The sequence below is a fragment of the Phoenix dactylifera genome, unplaced genomic scaffold (assembly GCF_009389715.1).
Source record: "Phoenix dactylifera cultivar Barhee BC4 unplaced genomic scaffold, palm_55x_up_171113_PBpolish2nd_filt_p 001945F, whole genome shotgun sequence".
Lineage (NCBI taxonomy): Eukaryota > Viridiplantae > Streptophyta > Magnoliopsida > Arecales > Arecaceae > Phoenix > Phoenix dactylifera.
In genome coordinates this window covers 4,701-18,502 of record NW_024069229.1, presented here as the reverse complement: position 1 = coordinate 18,502, position 13,802 = coordinate 4,701, and the positions used below count along the sequence as shown (strand labels likewise).

Sequence of the window (13,802 nt, the reverse complement as noted above, 5' to 3'; positions counted from 1 at the left end):
CTTTAAAAACTAAACTATTATCATTAGGATTTGTTATAATGCATAGTGATGGTTTAAACATAACATCATATCCTATATCACATAATTGACTAATGCTTAACAAGTTATGCTTAAGACCATCAACATATCTAACATTATCTATAAAAGTAGAAGGGGTGATTTGAACTTTACCAATACCAATAATATGACCTTGGTTGTTGTCTCCAAAAGTCACAGCACCTCCCTTCTTAGCTTCAAGGGTGAAAAATTGATCTTTATCACCCGTCATGTGCCTTGAGCAGCCACTATCCAAATACCAGCGGTTTTTGTTGACCTTGGCTGCAAGACACTCCTACACAAGCAAATCATGTCATCTTAGGTACCCAAGTTTTCTTGGGTCCTTCATGGTTAGTCAAGTTGGTTCCTTTTGGAACCCATACCCTTTTAATTTTCCTTTTTGTTTTACTTTTCCTATAGTCACATGCATTTGCCTTATGTCCTATAGTTCCACAACAAAAGCAGGTTATTTTCTTAGTTTTAGTTTCTCCAGCTTTAACAAAGAAGTTACTAAGAAGTTTTTGTTTATTTCTTGGTTTATACCCTAAACCCGCTTTATTAAATACTGCTCGTTGACTATTTAGTATCATGTTTAATTTTTCAGAACTATATGTAAATTTTTCAACTAAGGGTTTGTATTTGTTAAGTTCTTTAGTTAGTGTTTGATTTTCTGCTTTTAGATCATTAAGTTCTTTTGTAAGATCCTTATCTAAGGTTTGTTTATATTTGTTAAGTTCTGAAAATTCCTTAGTTAGTTTTTCATTATCTTTAGTTAAGGTGTTAGTCTTTTGAGTTAAAAGTTGGTTGCTTGTTTTAAGTTCAATATTTTCTTTGGTGATTAAGTCCTTATCCTTAACTAATTTATCGTATTTATGTAGGTATGATTGATTAGCTATTTTCAGTTCTTTATTCTTAAGATTTATAGCCTTATATTCTACCATTAACTCATTAAATGCATCATAAAGTTCATCAAAAGAGAAATCAAGATGCGTATCGGAAGTTACCTCGTTTTCGTTGGCCATGAAGCAGAAATTGGCCTTCTCTTCTTGTTCATCATCTGATGAGGAGGATGATGAGTCGGAGTCGGATAGTGTAGTGACAAGAGCCTTCTTCTTCTTGTACTTACTCCCCTTCTTCAGTAAGGGGCACTCTGCTCTTATGTGATCCGGCTTTTTGCACTCGTAACACCCAATCCCCTCGTTTTCCCTTTTCTTACCTTTGTCCTTGCGGTAGAAATTTGAGAGGCCTCTCCTTTGATGATAGGACTTCTTGTGGTTGATGAATCTCTTGAACTTGCGCACAAGAAGAGCCTCACCATCATCTTCCTCATGTTCTTCTTCTTCACTGCTGCTACTGCAAGACAGGTCCTTGTTAGATGAAGTAGATTTAAGTGCTATTACCTTTTTCTTATGGGAGGACTCTTCTTCGCTGTGTTGCTTCATGGTTAGCTCGTGAGTCATTAGGGATCCAAGGAGCTCTTCGAGTGGAAGCTTGTTCAAGTCTTTAGCTTCTTGGATTGCCGTCACCTTGGCTTTCCATGACCTTGGTAGACAGCGAAGTATTTTCCTGACAAGATCACTGTTAGTATAGCTCTTGCCAAGGCTTTTTAGGCCATTGACAATGTCAGTAAACCTAGTGAACATGCTAGTGATTGTCTCATTAGAATCCATTTTAAATAGTTCATACTTATGAACCAATATATTAATTTTGGATTCTTTAACTTGATTCGTGCCCTCATGGGTCACTTCAAGTCTATCCCAGATCTCTTTTGCAGAGTTGCAAGTAGAGACCCTATTGAATTCATTTCTATCTAAGGTACAATAAAACACATTCATAGCTTTAGAGTTTAGTTGTGCCTTCCTCATGTCATGTTCATCCCAATCCGTTTCTAGTTTGGGTACCTTGACACCATCTACATATATGGATGGGATGTATGGGCCATTTACTACAATGGTCCACATCTCATAGTCTTGGGCTTGGATGAATATTCTCATCCTAGCCTTGCAGTATGAGTAGTCGGATCCATTAAAGAAAGGGGGTCTTTGGGTGGACTGACCCTCAATGTGAGAAGATCCAAATGGAGTTGTCATTTTGATCTTTTAACTCTTGAGTGGAAGAGTTTTTGGCTCTGATACCACTTGTTGCCCAGATAGACAACCCAAGAGGGGGGGGGTGAATTGGGTTTTAAATTAATTTGGATAATTAAAACGTTATGGATGATTAATTAAAAACTATTGCAAGTTATTTAATTAATGCTAAGTGCTGTGAGTGATGTGAGAGGAAGAAGAGAAGAGACAATCCAATGCAAACACAGAGTTTTATAGTGGTTCGGAGCTACCCCTTGCTCCTACGTCCACTCCCCAAGTCTCTCTTGGGAATTCACTATAACCCCCTTGGATTACAGCCGGTTGTTTTGCAAGCTCACAACCAAACTTGTTGTTTTACGAGCTCACAACGAACTCGGTCGGTTTTCCCAGGCTCACCGACTAGAACCAACCCCGATTGTTTTTCCGGGCTCACAATCAAACCCTTACACACGTTGGTTTTTAACTTGGCTCACCAACCAACCTTAATCTCCTTGATTCAATCCCCCGATTGAACCAAGTAAATACAAGTTATAGAAAGAAAGGAAAATAAGCTTCTCAAAAGCAGATGTAAAACAATATAATCAAAAGAGGAGTTTAGAAGCCCTCAAATGCTTTTAAGCTGAAGTAGAGGAATGGCTTCTTGAACTCCGGTCTCCTCTCAAATGAGTAGTCGACTTGAATGCAGGAGGAGGAGGCTTTAATTGCTGGGAAGATGTAGTTGGTTGCAGTAAATGCTGATCTTCCCCTTTTTCGTTGAAGAGCACGTTGCAGAGCTTGAAAGCTTGAATGCTTGGAGTGGAATGGTTGTTCTCTGCCTTGCTACAGTCTTCTGTGGCTATTTAAGCCAACCCCCACGGAAACTAGCCGTTACACTGCTTTTTCTGCCCGTTCTGCATACTCTGCGCAGCCTGACAATATGACCGTTGGTGGGTTGGAGTCGACTCGCGCGATCAGGAGTCGACTCGGCTGTAGCGGGAGTCGACTCAAGCTTTTCCGGAGTCGACTCGGCAACTGTTCCAAATTTGAATTAAAGTTGCCGTCACGACTGGGAGTCGACTCGTCTTGACCCGGAGTCGACTCGCCAACTTCTGGAGCTGACCTGGCAATTTTGGAGTCGGCTCATCCACTGAAGTCCGTGGATCCAATTTTGAATTTTGTCCACTCGAGTCGACTCGACTGTCCTTGGAGTCGACTCGAATCTCAGAGCCCGAACTCCCGATTCTCTGTCTTTTGGCTCATCCAGTCTTGGAGTCGACTCGAACTTCCTTGGAGTCGACTCGGCTCTCAGTTTCCGAAAGTTGGTCTTCTGCCTTTTGACGTGAAGCTTGTCTTGGAGTCGACTCGAGCTGTCTGGGAGTCGACTCGAATCTCAGAGGCAGTAACATGGTTTTCTGTCTGTCGATGGTCGCACAGTCTCGGAGTCGACTCGCGTATTGCGGGAGTCGACTCGAATCTCAGAGTCCATAAAATGCTCTCTGACCTTTTCTTTGTGTACCTCTTGGAGTCGACTCTTACTACCCTGGAGTCGACTCGTTGAACATTGGAGTCGACTCGCGCACTTCAGGAGTCGACTCGTTGACAGGTTCTGAGATGAGGCTTTCTGTTCTTCTTTCTGTTCTCAGTCGGAGTCGACTCGTACTAGTCTGGAGTCGACTCGAGCTCGTGCCAGTGAACTTGATACGCTTGGAGTCGACTCGTGATACTCGGGAGTCGACTCGAGTCTCAGACTTTGGTTCAGCAGACTTCTTAACTTATCCAAAATACTATGAACCAAAATCTAGAGACACTTGGACAGGATTTTCACTGAAACACTCAATTGAATTCATTAGTAATCACAAGATATACTCAAATGCTTTGAGCTCATCAAAATCAAATGGGATTTTAATCAATCACTCCACACAGCGTATAACATGTTTTACTAGAAGAGCGTATAATTTATAGGTTATGCTCAGCTATGAGTTTGAGATCTAATGGTTGAGGTGGTTAGTTTGGAAATAAAAAAATATCAAGCAGTTTCTATTTACCCAATTGATAAAGCTATTTGCGCATCAACGAAGGAGGAGGAGGAGGAGGAGGATGGCGGAAGAGAAGGGGAACGGGTGTCGGATATCAAAACCTGAGGGAGGAGGAGGAGGAGGATGACGGAGGAGCTCGGGGGAGGAGGAGGGGGACGACGGAGGAGCTCGGAGGAGAAGGAGGATGGTGGCAGAGCTCAAGGGAGGAAGAGGGGGAAGAGAAGGAGGATGGTGAAGGAGCTCGGAGGAGGAGGAGGATGGTGTGCAAGCTCAGAGGAGAAGGAGGGGGAACAGGATGACGTAGAGGAGCTCGAAGGAGGAGGAGTAGCAGGACAGTGGTGGAGCTGGGGGGAGGAGGAGGAGGAGGATGGCGACAGAGCTAGGGGGAGGAGGAAGAAATTGGGGATGAATTTAGAGTTTGGATTGGGACAGGGGGGATCACGAATGAGGTAGGGGTTATGGCATCTGACGATGCTTATTTGTGTCATCTTCTTTGCGAAATTTAACGACACTAATAAGCAACATCTTATTAAAATACTCTGATGACACTAGCTAGAAAAGCGTTGTGGGAGTCCAATTTAAAGTTTCTTATGCTTATAAGCGTCGCTAAACTTTGATGCTTATTAAAAGAACCGAGATATTTTGGTATGCTCGGGGGGCTGCCGACATTTATTGCTAGCGTCGGCAGCTTAGCATCCGCTTTGTATCTTTTCCTATAGTATTGGATTATATGTGAGAAGGTGTAAATGGGCCGAAGCTGGCAGGCCCAGCCAACTTCAGCCAAGGCCCCAAATCCAGAACAAATGGGTTTTCTCTATCTAACTTGAAGAGATGAGGTTGAGGTGTCGTAAAGTTGTGGCCACTCCGTGGCAGTTAAACTCTCCGATTCTACGAGAAGTTAGAACAGCCATCGGCCGTCTTGAGGTGCTTATCTGCCCACGATCCTCATGGGCGGAGCAACCGGAAGGGATCATCTACTCGAGAGCCTATAAAAGCCCTCCCCATCATTCCTCTGAGAGCACTGAGCTGTCTTCTTCCTCTCCTCCCTCTCCTTCCTCCTCCTTTTCTTTCGGTGACCGGTGTGCCACCCCGAACGAACGCCGCCCGAGGACATCTTCATGTGCCTTCCCTTGTTCCGAGATCCATCTGTCAAAAGTGCCGTCGTTGCCACCCCAAGATTGCCGGATTGAGCAGCTACGGCCGAGGTCTTTTCCCTCCGTCGACGTGCCAGTGAGCCTACCTTCCCTTTGCTCTTCATTCCATTGCCAAAACAATCTTTCTTCCTTCCTCTGCTCCAGCCCTAAACCCAGACCATTCTCAGTTTCTCCTTCTTGCAGGTTGTCGCTGCGGCCGGCTGGCCATCGACTGGACGATGGCCTTCAACCACCCAGGCCAGCCACCCCGCCGGCTTCCTCTTCCTTCCTCTTTTTTCTTCTTCCCTATTCCTGAATGCGTCGGAATAAAGAGTGCCCACTATGGGCCGAACTGGGCCAAACTTGCGCCCTATTCAAATGTGGGCCCAGTTCAGCCACTTTAGGCCCGGTTGGGCTGTGCCCATTGTAGGACAAACTTGGTTCTAGTTCAGCCATCTTGGGCTGTCTTGGGTCGTGTCCATTGCAGGCCAAACTTGGGCCCAATTCAGCCATTTTGGGCTCTCTTGGGCCGTGACCATTGTAGGCCAAACATGAGCCATGAGCCCTCAACCATTTTGGGCCCTATTAGGCCGTACCCATTGAGGGCCAAAATTTGGGCCCACTTCGGTCATTTTGGGCCCTGTTGGGCCATGCCCTTTGTGGGCAAAATTTGGGCCAAACTTGGGCCCAGTTCAGCCATTTTGGGCCAAGTTCGGGCCCTATTGGGCCGTGTCCAATGTGGACCAATGCAGGGCCCTATTGGGCTGTGCCATTGTGGGCCGAGTTCGAGCCCTATTGGGCCGTGTTCAATGTGGGCCAATGCGGGCCTATTGGGCCGAGTTCAGGCCCTGTTGGGCAGTCCATTGATGGGCTAAGTTCAGGCCCTATTAGGCCGTGTTTGGGCCCTGTTGGGCTGTGTCCATTATGGGTCGAGTTTGGGCCTATTCACCCTGTTGGGCCGTGCCCATTGTGGGTTGAATTCAGCCCGTATTCACCTTGGGTCTATTCATCCATTACGAGATCGTGTCCAATAGTATTTTTGGTTTTGTTTAGCTCTAAAATTAACAAAGAAGTTAATCTTATTTAATGATATTTAAATAAGTGAACCTGATCTGCCTACCTAAAGTAGGATTTAAAGCGAGAAGAGGTAAGTAACTTAATGCTTCAAAGTGTATTTTTCAAATTTTTGGCAAAATTAATAATTAGTTGATTGAATTTTGATATTTGTTTTGTATTTAGTAAAATGGGTCAGGCATGTTAATACTCATTTTAAAATTATGTTATATGTTATGAAATCTGAAAAATTTGACTCGGCAAGTTATCTATTTTGTATGTATGTATTCTCAGCATAGCTATGATATAGGCCCGCCAACGGAGATTATTCGTTGGCCTTATCGATTTGTAATCTCTGAGAAATCGGTTTCGACACGACAGCACCGGTGATTAGAATAGTCGTATTTGGACACCGTTACCACCAGTGGTTAATAATACTACTTTTTGGAACTTTGTGCGACCTATGCCACTAGGTTACATGGCTATAGCCTATTGATGTTGAAATTTTGGCATCAGAGTTTTTATGAAAATGCTTAATAAATTTTAAAAGAAAATATGTTTATTTGTGATTTATTTCTCAGTCATTATTTTATGTTTTAATTAATTATCTGGCATGATTTAAACCCACTCTGAGGTATTATGTTGCTTACTGGCCTAGTGTAGCTCATTATCATATTTTTTTTTTTAATTTTTAGATCGAGAGGCATTATCGCACGGGATTGGGCAGTGTGCTCGATTTTGAAGATTTTATTCAATTATTGGCATTTTAGTTAGATTAGCTAGATCATTTAATTTATATTAGCATATGTTATTTTGAAACTTTGTAAGAACCATTGAATAAATTAATGATTAAATAAATTTTTAAAGATTTATCATTGCTTTGATATGATCTGTTGCCTTACATGCTTGTACAGTCTGCCATGCAAGCATGCGGTGTCTGCCGCTCTGGGTTCGGGGCGTGACATTATAGCCAATAGTTTTTTTTTTTGAATCCAAAATAATTGTTGAGGAGTGCAACACACCCCAAGCCTTTCCTAAATTGTGCTGCCAATAAGTTGCATGATGAGGACGGGGCACATGTGGAATTTGGATATTAATATATCGTGGATCCACCAAGTCCATATATAGATGGATTCAGTAGTTGCTAGGGGTGCAAATGGGTCAAGTCGGATTGGGTCATGAGTTACTCCGACCCAACTCGATTTTTTGCGACTTCTAATTTTGGATCCAGAACCAACCCAATAGAATATCAGATCGGATTGGGTCGGATCCGCTGCTATAATTTTTGATCCAACGGATCATTCGGGTCAGGTCGGGTTCATGTATAAGTCAGTCCCAACTCAAAAAATTTGTGTCTGGATCGGGTCGGGTCCTGAGTCCCAACTCGTGGGGTCTCTAATGTAGAATCAGAAGAGTTTGATTAAGTAACGATGGATATCTCTAATAACATAAGTACCTCCAAAGTCCAGACTAAATAGATTGGATGCCTGTAGACAAAAATTTTGCGTGTATTCGTTTGCAAGACATAACCTCAGATGATGACATGGTTCATAAATGAAAACATACCATACCATGCTAATTTGGGCCTTTACCTAGATGCCTTTCAAACCGATGCTTATCAATGATCTACTGGCCATGCAATAGTAATGTGAGTGCCCAGCCTAGCTTGTCACGGATCCAGATGCCTACCCCTCTCCTTGAATAGCAGATTCTGGAATGCATCATCGATCCCACCACTGACCTAATATTCCCTCTTGGGAAGGCGGGATAAAGCTAACATGCATACGGTTTTCTTCTTAATAATCGTGATGGTCTTTGATGCTGCGACGTCTTGTCTCCTACAGAGTCTCACAAGCCTGATGTTCACTCCACATGTAAAGCGGTCTCTCAAAAATAACGACCACAGATTACGAGCCCTCCAATTATTTTAAAATAATAATAAATAAAATTGTTGTTAGAAGTATGCCCTAAAAGCCAACGTGGCTGACGCATATTTGTAATCTGGGGCATAAATTTGTAATTTGATACTTATTAATAAATAAGATTGGGCAATTTATTTTTCATTCATGTTTGTATGTGTCCATGAATCGTCCCAGAAATTAATAGATGATGACACATAATTTTAAGAAGTTGAGAATTTGAGGCATGTGTCATTAGAAATTAATTTCTAAATGCTCCTGATCGATTGATCCATCACGAGGGACGGTGATCGATCCGCTGAGATTAATGCACAGATCACTTAGTCAGATGGACGAGTCTCGAGTCCACGGTGTAGAGACACTAGAGTGATTATGCAAGTACTTGTTAGAGAACAAGGTATTGAGCATGACCAAAGATAGTAGTCACATGGATGATCCACTCGTCAGTAACTACTTATGCTACAGTTGTATGACTGGTCCTTTGACCTACGATGCCTCAGCTATTCACTGTGAGGTTGTTGTAGTTTGACGAGCATGTAAACTTGGGCCCTAGTCATTCGGGTCCTTGTAGTGCGAATTGGCTGTAGTAGGTTTATTTTGGAATAGGGTTGCATCTAGATGGGATCTATCGACCTTGATAGATTAGGAGTGATCCTATGTGATTTATGAGACTGAGTTCAATAAATTCCTGGCCAGGTATTTTGGAAAAAGAGTTTTCCATATCTCGAACTGGAAGTCGTATAAATTTGACATATGACAGACGATGGGGTTTGACGAGATATCCATAACCTCCGTCACGTCGGGATCCATGATAGAGGGACTGTATCATACGCTAACTGCACCAAGAGGTTCAGATATTCCATTCTGCTGGGTTGCCACCACATACTGCTAGGTGTCACTAGTGAATTGTGAGACTCGAAGGCATTCACTTGGTGATCAGTGAACCCTAAGAGTAGAACTGAAATCATTTCAGTCCACTGAAAGGAGTTTCAGTGATATTGAGATGGAGATCTCAATATTTCTAACTACCAGTCAGAAGAGAACCTACGGGGTCACACACATAGAGGATTTAATTAGTCAGACTATCATAATTATGATTTGGAATCATAATAGAAATCAATCATCAATATGATTGGTGATTGAATTAACCCACTAAGTGTTAGTGAGTTAATAGAAGAAGAATTAAGTGGAATTGATTGCAATTAGATTGCAATTGGATTGCAATTGGGCTGATTTAATGAGCCAAATCAAATTGGGTTCGACCCAAATTGATTTGGGTTCATGATTGGGTCAATTTGATTAAACCAAGGTTTGTGCGGATTTTAAAGACCACATGTCATCGTAGGATGAATATGACTTAAGTCATGTTTACACTATGCAGACTTTAAAGTCCACATGGCGTCGTAGGATGCATGCTCCCAAATCAATTAATTCTCCTAATGAGATTAGGAATCCTAATGTGATTAGAAAATTAATCAATTGATTAAATAGACACATGTCATGCATCTATGAGCACAAGGATTGGACACTTGGCATTAATCCAAGGGTGGGTTATAGTTTCATACTCCTAATAAGATTAGGAGGAGCCCTAAACCCAATCTATAAAAGGGTAGCAAGGGACAAGTTATGAATTAATTCTCTCCTCTTCCTCTCCACGCCTCCTCTTCTTTCTTCCTCCTTCTCCACGGCAGCAAGGGGTCTTCATCCTCCTCTTCTTCCACGGTAGCAAGGCAAGGAAGATCCATGTGCAAGGTTCCTCCTTCCTCTTCCTCCATTGCGAGCAAGGTTGAAGAAGAAAGGGTTCTTCTTTAAGGAGGTATGTTGCAGATTTTTATCTTCTAATCTATATGATAGTCATGAGAGGTCTTTGCAAGGAACTAACACTTCGGTAAGACCCTATCTCAGATGATTAGATCCTCGTGTGGATACCTGTAGAGGCCGAACAATTGTGTGGCTCAAACAGGAACCTAGATAGATCATCAGGCTGTGGTGTTCTTCACCTGCAGAATTTTTGAAGATGAGATCTTCAAATTAATTTCTTCTGATTGTAGTTTCAGTTTTATGAATCTTAATCAACCTTCCTCATATTCTAATCTCCCCTTCCTAATGAATTCAAAGATCTTCTAGATTTGAATCTAGAAAACTTTTTGAATTCTATGATCCGAGGCACGTTCATGCGATGAATGACGTCCCGTTCGAATTCCGCTGCGAACGTCGCATCGAACGGTGCGTAACTTAGCAACTGTTCCATATGATCCATTCACTTCTCATCTTTTCATATTGGTTACAAAGACTTCCAATAATTTGGGCTGAGCCTTAACAGAACTTGTTTGCACCCCTATGGATTGCGGCCCACAGGTCCAAATAAATTTACAGATTTGGATTGGATCAGGTTGGGATGGGTCGTTGAATTGAAAACTCAAAATTATCTAAATTTTAAATGGATCGGTTCGAATCTGAATTCAGTAAATCCAGATCCGATCCGAAAAATTGAACGGATCTACTTTTAGGATCCGACCTGACTCCACGGGTTCTCCAAAATAGATCGAGTCAGATCTAAGTGGGTTAGGTCGGATCAAATCATGGATTAATCCAATCCATTTGCAGTCTTAGTGGTTGCAGTCTTCGCTCCATCTTACCCATATCCGTCTCTTCCTCGTTGTGGTGCAGCGCGCCTTGGACAAGTCTTCATTACTTGGAATCCTGGGAGAAAAAAAAACCAAGGCCAAGTGACAACCGCACAACTCGAATGAGCCAAAAGAGATAAAATTATGAAGTCAAGAGCCAACGGCAGCACATGCACCACTAAAAGAAGCTTCTTTCTGTGGATGCTCTTATTCCACTTTAGTTATCACATTGACCGTGTGCTATAAGTAGGAGATGGGTGGAAGGATCATCGCATCTCGGAAGAACAAGGAAGTGGGGATTACTAAAAACTAGAAAAAAAATATGATGCCTTTTAAGGCGTTTTTCATCCTTTTGGCTCTCCTCTGCAGTTTAATCATCCAACCAAGTATGGCTACCAGGGCTACCAGGGATCTTGCCCATGATACACAAACAAGTGAGCGTCATCTTATGTCGGCTTTCCTCAAGCCTTATTTATCTGTGTTTCTTATGTCTTTCTTTTCCTCCATTTTTCTGCCCAACCAATTTATTTTGTTTCATTTTTTAGAGGCTCACTAGTTTAACACTAAAATGTGAAAACAAATTCATCGCAGCAGACATGGTATGGTTTTTCTAACCGGCATATGACGAGCTATGACCCCAAAAAATGATACTTCAAATACCAGAAGGGACAAAAATATAACTTTGAGCGGTGTTGGCATAGTAATAAAGACTTACACAATAACTGTTGCATAGATGAAGTTGAAATTTTCTATTGATTTATTGTGGGAGATGTACACTTATTGATTGCAGCATGTGGCCATGCTCAGTGTAATCAGAACCCCCTCTTAATCTTAAAAGTTTCTGTTCTTCAATTGCAATGGCCTCGCTGACTTCGACATGTGGCCTTGCTTAATGAAATCAGAACACCTTTTTAATCTCCCAATTTACTTCTTTTATGAAAAATATATTGCTTTCTTTTAATTAATATCGCATAAGTTGTAGCTAGAATATGGAGTAAAACATAAGTTAGAGCCAAACCATTCTTTTTTGTTCTCTTTTTTTTTTCCAGCTTTCCCACTTTATTACAAGAAATTTATCTCATATTTGAAGCAATAAAGATAGGGACATCTGTAGGCACATAATGTTCTCTGGCTGCATGATATGAAGGGACAAGTTTACTCTTTGAAAATTAATGTGATAGGTAGGGGTGGTTTAATATTGAGTTACCACAAGTGGTATTATCAGGCATGTATTAGAATTTTTTATGCACAAAATAGATGCCTTCCATCTGAAAGTGGAAGAGGCCTGACATGAATTAGACTGGTTGCCCACATGCTGCCATCAAGGGCTAGGGGTCTAAGAGAGCTAAGCTTAATCAAGCTTGGGTCTGATTAAGCTTGGGCCTGATTAAGCTTAATTTGAAACTAATTTTAAGCTAGAAACTCGAAGATCAAGTTCGATTTTTCTTATCAATATTTCAAGCTTAATTTCGAACCAACTCGAAGACGGGTGTACTTGATCAGCTCAATAATCTTAAATTGAGTTTGAATTATAGCTTGATTTTAAGCTTGACTCAAGTCTAAATTAATATTTAATTGATTAAAAGAATTATATTAATCAAAGTCCTAATTCAAAAATCCATTATCTATCTATCTGTGTACCTATCTATACAAACGCACTCACGTACACAATAAAAGCTTGTTTTATTGATTCAAATTTAATTTATTTATCTACAATTTGAGTTTTTCTCAAGCTGAAGCTTGATCTGAGTTTGACCTGCTCACTCAATTGGTTTGACATCACTATCTGTAACACATCATACTGCTATGTTAAAATAGTTGAATGGGAATTTAACTTACTTTGTCTCCTTCATAACCTAGTATAATCTAGTAAAACTAGTTTAGAATGGAGGTAAGAAACTTCCTTCAATTATTTTTCCTTTTAAAAAATGAATGGCAAATGTAGATCTTGGTGAATGCTGTTGGAACGTTATAAATTTCGATCTTTTATCTTAAAAAGAAAATTAAATACATCTTTCCCTCTAAGTTAATGCAAATAATAATTGACAATTGGTTTGTGCAGAAGTTGATGGCCAGAAGCCTGCGGATGCTGGGCATATTTCTCGTGGTGCGTTAGCGCCGAGTAGGCAACCATGTGTAGTGGGCAAGGGCAAGCCTTACGGCCGATGCCTTCCCTCTCCACCAGTGGTGTATCCACGTCCCTGCAGAGGGATCTACAGATGCCGTCCCCCTCCACCAGTGCCTCCCCCTCCACCAGTGCATCGACTTCCCTGCAAAAGGATCTACGGATGCCGTGGTCGTCCTCCCACACCATAATTGCCACAAAAACCTTATCTATACTAGTATCAGGGGCCATTGACCGCTCTGTGGTCGAACATATATTACCTTCACTTTGTATCAATCCATGCACTAAATAAGCAGCCCAAGGCTGATGTCATGTTTGGGCGTGTTCAGCTTACAACGGAGAGCTATATAACACCTCTATATTTTAAGTGCTCTTCTACTGTTATTGTTGTTGTTCTAAGACTTGTGGCTCAGGTCTATATCATCAAATCATCATCATTATTGCTGAGTAAAAGAATATGGACTCCTACCCTTGAAAATTATGTTTTATGCTTATACTTTTCTCTTCTGCTCCTTTTTAGGTTTTTTTTTTTTTTTTTTTTGACAAGTCCATCAATGTTTGGGATAGAAGTATGGCGGATCCAAAACAACTCATCAAAAGAAGCATTAACTGCGAATCTTTTAACAAGCATACCAAATTTTCTTCTAGCATAATAAGCACTATGAGTCTGGTTCTTCCATGGAGCTAATGAGACGTGATTAATTTTCATAGGAAAAGCTAAGAAATGGAGTTCATTAGACAGGAGGGGTTCGACGGAAATTTGTGAAGATAAAACTTGCAGGGACACTCTGATAATGAAAAAAATTG

At 41.4% G+C, this 13,802-nt stretch overlaps 1 long non-coding RNA gene across 1 annotated transcript; it reads left to right on the top strand.

Moving 5' to 3' along the window:
• The first annotated feature begins 11,109 nt into the window (after positions 1–11,109).
• LOC120109243 lies at positions 11,110–13,447 on the top strand. The gene is made up of 2 exons (XR_005510206.1): positions 11,110–11,304; positions 12,933–13,447. It is a non-coding gene; the product is annotated as an uncharacterized LOC120109243 (long non-coding RNA).
• The last annotated feature ends 355 nt before the right edge of the window (positions 13,448–13,802 follow it).